The 7,470-nt window shown below is 40.4% G+C and overlaps 1 non-coding gene across 1 annotated transcript; it reads right to left on the bottom strand.

The window, feature by feature from the left end:
• Nucleotides 1-892: 892 nt before the first annotated feature.
• On the bottom strand, nucleotides 893-998 carry LOC121205398 (small nucleolar RNA R71). The gene has a single exon (XR_005900476.1). It is a non-coding gene; the product is annotated as a small nucleolar RNA R71 (small nucleolar RNA).
• Nucleotides 999-7,470: the final 6,472 nt, after the last annotated feature.

Genomic DNA, 7,470 nt, shown 5'->3' with positions numbered 1-7,470 from the left:
TTGCATTTAGGTTAGAATTGCATAGGGATCAATCTTTGCATCTAGTTAATGTAATCATAACTATCTAAAATTTATTGAGTTTATATATCAAATTATGATTTATGATTTTACAAATAATTGATTAACATACACAGTCCCTGTAGAGAGGATAACTCATTTTACTTATTTATTACTTGAATGACTATGTACACTTACACAAACCATTACTAGTTTTTGGCGCCGTTGTTGGGGAATGTTGCCATAATCATTCTTTGTGAAATTGTTTTTGCAGTTTGTTTTTTATTTAATTTCTAACATTACTAACTTATTCTTTATTTGTGATTTATTTATCAGATGTTTATGAGCATAGATCGAATCATCAATCTATTACTTGTAGACCCTAAAATTGAGTTGACATTTAGACAGAGATGATGCGAGAGATTTGCTCAAAGACAAGTTGAGATAGACCTTGGAAATCAAAATGACGAACAAGGTAATGGAGTCAATCGTGAACACAACCCAATCCTTATTGCTGATGATAGGGATCATGCCATTCAATAATACATTGTGCTACTATTCAATGAGTCAAAATTAGGAATCAGAAGGAAAAATATCGAGGCTGCCCAATTCAAATTGAAACTAGTGATGTTTCAAATACTCCAAGCGGTGGGCCAGTTCAGCAGTATGCCCATGGAAGATCCACACTTACAGCTTTGATTATTCATGGAGGTGAGTGATTCATTTAAGATAGCTGGTGTGACTAAAGATGCATGAAGGTTGAAGCTTTTTTCGTACTTGTTGTGAGATTGAGCACGAGCATGGCTGAATCCATTTCTACCAAGTTCAATATCTAAATGGCAAGAGTTAGCAGAAAGGTTTTTGGTAAAGTATTTTCCACCAAGTAAGAACGCAAAGTTGCAAAATGAGATAACTACTTTTCAATAATTGGATAATGAGTCCTTATATGAGGCATGGAAAAGGTTCAAGGAATTACTTCGTAAGTGTCCTCATCATGGGATTCCTCATTGTATTTAGTTGGAGACGTTTAATAACAGTCTCAATGCATACACAATATTAATGGTATATGCTTCTACGAATGGTGTGATTTTTTCTAAGTCTTATAATGAGGCTTACGAGATCATCAAAAGGACTTCTAGCAAAAATTACCAATGACTGATGAATCGACCAATTTTCAGAAGACGAGTATCTAGAGTGCATGAAGTGGATGCACTGACTTCACTCTCTACTCAAGTATCTTCTATTTCCTCTATGTTAAAATAGTTTACCACTAATGTTTTTAATAATTTTGTAGTTGAATCACCAAGTCAGTATGATGTTGTTTCCTATGTGTACTGTAGGGTTTCAAGAATTGCCCTTCGAACCCCGAGTTAGTGTATTATGTAAGGAATCAATAGCAAAATAGAAGTGGACAAGGACCACAATCTAAATTTTGCAATCCTTCATGGTGGAATCATTTGAAATTTTCTTGGAGCAACCAAGGAAATAGACAGAACAAACATATGCAACATAGACCCAATCAATCCCAAGAGTTTAGTCAACAAGCCCCAAAACCACCTCAAATAGTCTTTTTTTTCAAAAAAAGATCAAAAACTGATCATCCATCAATTAACAACATCATCCATTACAGGCTTATGAATTATTGTAACGCCCCAAAAATCCCGAAATCTTGAATTTTTCTTTTTGCGCTCAATAATTCTGGTTAAGTGCTAATTACGCAAAGGTAGGTCTTGATCAAGGTTTGAGTTTGAATTAAGGGGTAGAAGAAATTATAAGTTAATTATTAAAAGAATCAAGATTGGCAAGTAGTTGGGCTTTTAAATAAAGATAGGGGAAAATAGCAGCAAAGAGCCTAGTAGAAGAGGGGCTAAGTGTCGCCACTTAGAGTGTAGGGAGGTGGCATTAATAGCTAGTAAGGAGGTCCAAGGTTCGAATCCAAGCTTAGTGTTTTTAGAAGTTTAATTTTGACCTTCTAGAAGGATGGAAGAGGCGTGAAAGTGGACTCCAAGGGAAGTGCTCAGGAGAGAAAATTAAGGAAAGGATCAAGGGGTTATTAGGGAGAAAAATGAGGAGATGAGAAGGGATAAGTGATGGAGCTGAATGTGGAATTGGGCATGGGAAAATTTGGCTATAAGGCTTATAAATAGGTGTCGAATGCTAGGGTATGAAGCTAATGACCGAATTTTCTTCACCCTATTACCAAAAACTTTTTTCTCTAAAAGCCAAAAACCCTCTGCCTTTCTTTTCTTTCTCTCCTTCCTTGTGCCAAATTCTATTCTTCCTCTACCTCATTGCTGACTTTTCTTTCTTTTTCCTTGGAGCCGAATAATCTTCTTTTACCATACAAAATCGTAAACGGTCGAACCACTTTGGCAGAATACCATTCGTGCAATCACTACTCCTTCTACTTCAGTCAAATCTAGTGTATGTGTTGTTCTCCCAATTGGTTTCTTTGCTAAGTATCGAATATTGTCCCTCACTCTTTCTAATCAACTGTGGTAGGGAATTAGTATCGGATCTCGGATCTTAGCTCATTGCCGAATTTCCCTTTAGGTGTTGCGGTTTTGGTCAGTATTCCTCATCCATTAGCTAAGGTTGGCCGAATAGCCATAGTAAGGTAAGGGGACTTATGTTGGATACGAGTCGCCTATTATTCTGGTTTTAATAGTTACGATTGGTACAGATTTAGGAGTTGATCGTGGTTAGTAATGGGGCTGTTATACTTATCGTGCAAGGTTTGGGCTAAGGAAATCGCAGCATGCTTGCCTACCAAGTGTGTACATACATTGCACACACACAAGTAGATCGGCAAATCTCGAAATGCCGAAAAGCTAAAAGTTTGGCTACGGTAGTCTTGTGAGTGCACAAACACTCTTTAAGGGGAAACCATAGGTTATCTGAGGCCCCATGGGTGATTCCATAAGCTTGGGCCATGTTTTGGCCAACAGGGCCAGAGTGGGCTAAGTGGGACCGATGGGCTATTGGGCCCATAATAGGAAAAATTGGCAACTTGATGTTAAGTGATGGAAATTATATGAAAGCATGAATATGAATGTGATTTGGGCCTAATGGGCCATATGAATGTGATTTGGGCCTAATGGGCCATATGAATGTGATTTCGGCCTAATGGGCCATACGAATATGACTTGGGCCTAATGGGCCATATGAATGAGATTGGGCCTAGTGGGCCATATACATGTATGTAGACTTGTTTGGGCTTTGTAAGGGGGTTATGGGCCTAGTATTTGATAACTGTTTAATTGACATAAAACTTAAATAATTAATTAACTGCGACCGTGGACGAGTCATCAGGTTAAGGTGTGGCAATGGATATATGCATGTCTAGGATTGGATCTAGGGAGAGCTTGGTACTTAAGAGGTCTTAATGACTCACCTCCTCTTCTCTGGAATCCTACCTGGTGCATAGTATTCGTTCATCTTAGATCGCGAAACTTGTTAACGGGTCAAGGTAAGTGAAAGCCATAATTAAAGGAAAATTACTAAAATGCCCTTAAGGGCGAAAATGACCAAAATACCCCTAGGTGTTGAATGTAAGTTTTATGGATGTGACATGCATACATATGATGTTCTGCTTAGGTTGCATATGGGGTAGGAACTATGGAACGGATGAAGTATATGAGGATCGCATGGTTGCTTGACAATCTTGGATCCACCGATGACTTTTAAAGCCCAATATGTAAATGAAGGTAGTTTCGTAACCAGGCTACCATTAGTGTGTGGGCTGGGTGGGTCGATATTTATATCCCCACATGGTCTATCGACAGACGGAGCTGGTGTGTAGCAGATGGATAATTTGGATGGGATTGCATTGCATGTTTGATGTATGATGATTTTTGAATGCTTGTTTTCTGTCGAGGGTTGTACACACTGAGTTTGCAAAAACTCACCCCTTCTTCTATTTTATTTTCAGGTGATGCTCAGTAGACGGTTCGATGTTTGGAGGGACTCTGGGTGGCCAGCTAGGAACACAAAAATTGGACTTATTTTTTTAAGCTTATAAGTTTTATTTTATTAAGTATGTTTCAGATCAGATTGTAATAAGGTTTTCATTATGCTATGGTTACTTGAATTATTATTACTATTTTCATTGTAATTACTAGAAGTTGAACATGGGTTTCTTAAATTATAGTATGTTTTCTACTCTTCCGCAACTCAATTTTTAAACGATAAGTTTTCTTAAATCAAATATTTTAAACAAGACTTTCGTAACTGAAGGGTGTGTTTGTTTCCAAGTTAACTAAGGTTTCTTTTGTTTAAGAAGAGTTTTCAATGAAAACACAGTTTTCGCTAAAACACTTCATTGTGACACGCCAGATTCGGCCATAACGTCTGGACCGGGTTTGGGGTGTTACATTTAGTGGTATCAGAGCCCAGGTTGCAAAACCTGGGCAGTGAATTGAGCCTTATTACTTGGTTTCTTTTGTGTTTTAATATATATATATTTGTTTGGATCACAATGTTTTGGAAAAAGGGAAGTCTTGCTGAGCGGCACACCGAGTCTCCGATGTCGAACCAAGTAAGTACTTTTACTCTTAAATTTATTTAAATTGTTATACAATAAATAGTTAGAAGGCTACTCTAGATGATTTTGTGAGAATGGAACCACAGCCCACAGGAACTTGAAATTGTAGAGGATTTTCGAAAACAGTCTTCTTTTTAAGTACTTCCATAAAACATCGGGTTACTTATTGAAACTAACTAAGACTTCATAAAATTTCTAATCCAGATAATACGCGAATCGATGATGAGTGCTAGAAGAGGTCCAAGGGGCCGTGGCCAAGGCTGTGGAAGTTTTAGGGCTGAATCATCGGCATCAGGCCATGTGCCCAATGTTGGAGTAGAAGAGGCTCTGGCCTCACCTGTGGCTGGGAGTGGACCGTATGATCGGGCCGCGGGAGAAGAAGTATTGTCACAGGTAATGCTGAGAATTTTGGAAAGGGTTACTAGGCCCAATAATGGCAGCGAAAATCGGGGGTCCATTCCAGAGCGACTTCGTTCGAACGGGGCTAAAATCTTTAAGGGCGTGGCTCCTAATGTGGCAGAATATTGGTTGGAGGCCACTAAAAGGATAATGGAGGACCTGGACTGGTCACCTGAGCAAAAGTTGAAAGGAGCAGTGTCACTGCTTAGGGAAAAAGCCTACCAGTGGTGGCTGACAGTGAAAGAGGGCACCCAACCGGAGTGGGTCACTTGGGAGTTTTTCAAAGCTGCATTCCAAGAGAAGTATGTGGGTGCAAGCTATGTGGATGCTAGAAGGAAGGAGTTCCTGAATTTGACCCAAGTGAACAAATCGTTGGCAGAGTATGAGGCAGAGTTTTTACGCCTTAGTAGGTATGCAAGAGTAATGGTGGCAACAGAGTATGAGCGTTGCGTGAGGTTTGAGGATGGACTTAGAGATAGCCTCAGGGTACTGATAGCTCCACAAAAGGAGCGAGGTTTCTCGGAGTTAGTGGGGAAGGCAAAGATAGCGGAGGAGGTAAAGCACACTGAGCGCATAAATAGGGAGAAAGAAAGGGGTAGGAATAAGAGGGAGGCTGAGACTCCTAGTGTAGGACAGATGCCTAGGGCTAGGGCTAGAGTTAATATGCCAGATAGAGCAGCGCCCCCTACTGTTAATCCAGGGGTGCCACTTTGTGCTGATTGTGGGAAAGGTCATGTAGGCGAGTGTTGGAAGAGGATGAGAGCTTATCTAGCTTGTAGATCTATGGAGCATAGGATCAGGAATTGCCCTAGAATGTCAGCTGAGGTGCCAGTCGTGGATCGAGGTGGTGTATAGCCACCGAGGGGTGGTCAGCTACCGCCAAGAGGCTGTGATCAGGACGGGGGTGGAAATGGTTTGGGTCGTAGAGCACCAGTCAGAGGTGCTGATCATGCTGAGGCGAGGCATCCAGCTTTGGTCTTTGCAACACGTCGTCAAGAGGATGGAGACGCTCCAGAGGCGAATAATGGTACATACTTACCCATAGTGTGCTATTTACCTAAGTTGGAATTAGAGTACGGACCGAAAGTGTGGTGTGGTAGTCTGTGTTACTAGTTGAAAATTTCAAGGACGAAATTTCTTTTAGGTGGTAGAGTTGTAACGCCCCAAAATCCCGAAATCTTGAATTTTTCTTTTTGCGCTTAATAATTTCAGTTAAGTGCTAATTATGCAAAGGTAGGTCTTGGTTAAGGTTTAAGTTCGAATTAAGGGGTAGAAAAAATTATAAGTTAATTATTAAAAGAATCATGGTTGGCAAGTAGTTGGGCTTTTAAATAAAGATAGGGGAAAATAGCAGCAAAGAGCCTAGTAGAGGAGTGGCTAAGTGATGCCACTTAGAGAGTAGGGAGGTGGTGTTACTAGGTAGCAAGGAGGTCCAAGGTTCGAATCCTAGCTTAGTGTTTTTAGAAGTTTAATTTTGACCTTCTAGAAGGATGGAAGTGGCATCAAAGTGGACTTCAAGGGAAGTGTTCAGGAGAGAAAATTAAGGAAATGATCAAGGGGTTATTAGGGAGAAAAACGAGGAGATGAGAAGGGAGAAGTGATGGAGCCGAATGGTGAATTAGGCATGGGAAAATTCGGCTATAAGGCTTATAAATAGGTGCCGAATGCTAGGGTATGAAGCTAATGACCAAATTTCCTTCACCCTGTTACCAGAAACTCTTTTCCTTAAAAGCCGAAAACCCTCTCCCTTTCTTTTCTTTTTCTCCTTCCTTGTGCCGAATTCTATTCTTCCTCTACCTTATTGCTGACTTTTCTTTCTTTTCTCTTGGAGCTGAATAACCTTCTTTTGCCATACAAAATCATAAAGGGTTGAACCTCTTTCGCCGAATACCCTTGGTGCAATCACTACTCGTTCTACTTCGGTCAAATCTAGTGTAAGTGTTGTTCTCCCAATCGATTTCTTTGCTAAGTATCAAATATTGTCCCTTACTCTTTCTAATCAACTATGGTAGGGAATTAGTATTGGATCTCGGATCTTAGCTCATTGCCGAATTTCCCCTTAAGTGTTGCGGTTTTGGTCGGTGTTCCTCATCCATTGGCTAAGGTTGGCCGAATAGCCATAGTAAGGTAAGGGGACTTGTGTTGGATACGAGTTACCTATTATTCTGGTTTTAATAGTTACAATTGGTGCAGATCTAGGAGTTAATCGTGGTTAGTGAAGGGGTTGTTATACTTATCGCGCAAGGTTTGGGCTAAGGAAATCGCAACACGCTTGCCTACCCGGTGTGTACATACACTGCACACACAAAAGTAGATTGGCAAATCTCGAAATACCGAAAAGCCAAAATGTTGAAAAGTCGAAAGTTTGGCTAGGATGGTCTTGCAAGTGCACGAACACTCATAAGGGGGAAACCAATAGGTTATCTGAGGCCTCATGGGCGATTCCATGAACTTGGGCCGTGTTTTGGCCAACAGGGCTAGAATGGGCTAAGTGGCCCTAATGGGTTGTTGGGCCCATAATAGGCAAAATT

The sequence above is a fragment of the Gossypium hirsutum genome, chromosome A08 (assembly GCF_007990345.1).
Source record: "Gossypium hirsutum isolate 1008001.06 chromosome A08, Gossypium_hirsutum_v2.1, whole genome shotgun sequence".
Lineage (NCBI taxonomy): Eukaryota > Viridiplantae > Streptophyta > Magnoliopsida > Malvales > Malvaceae > Gossypium > Gossypium hirsutum.
The sequence above is the reverse complement of the archived record's forward strand: the minus strand, read 5'-3'. Positions and strand labels throughout refer to the sequence as shown.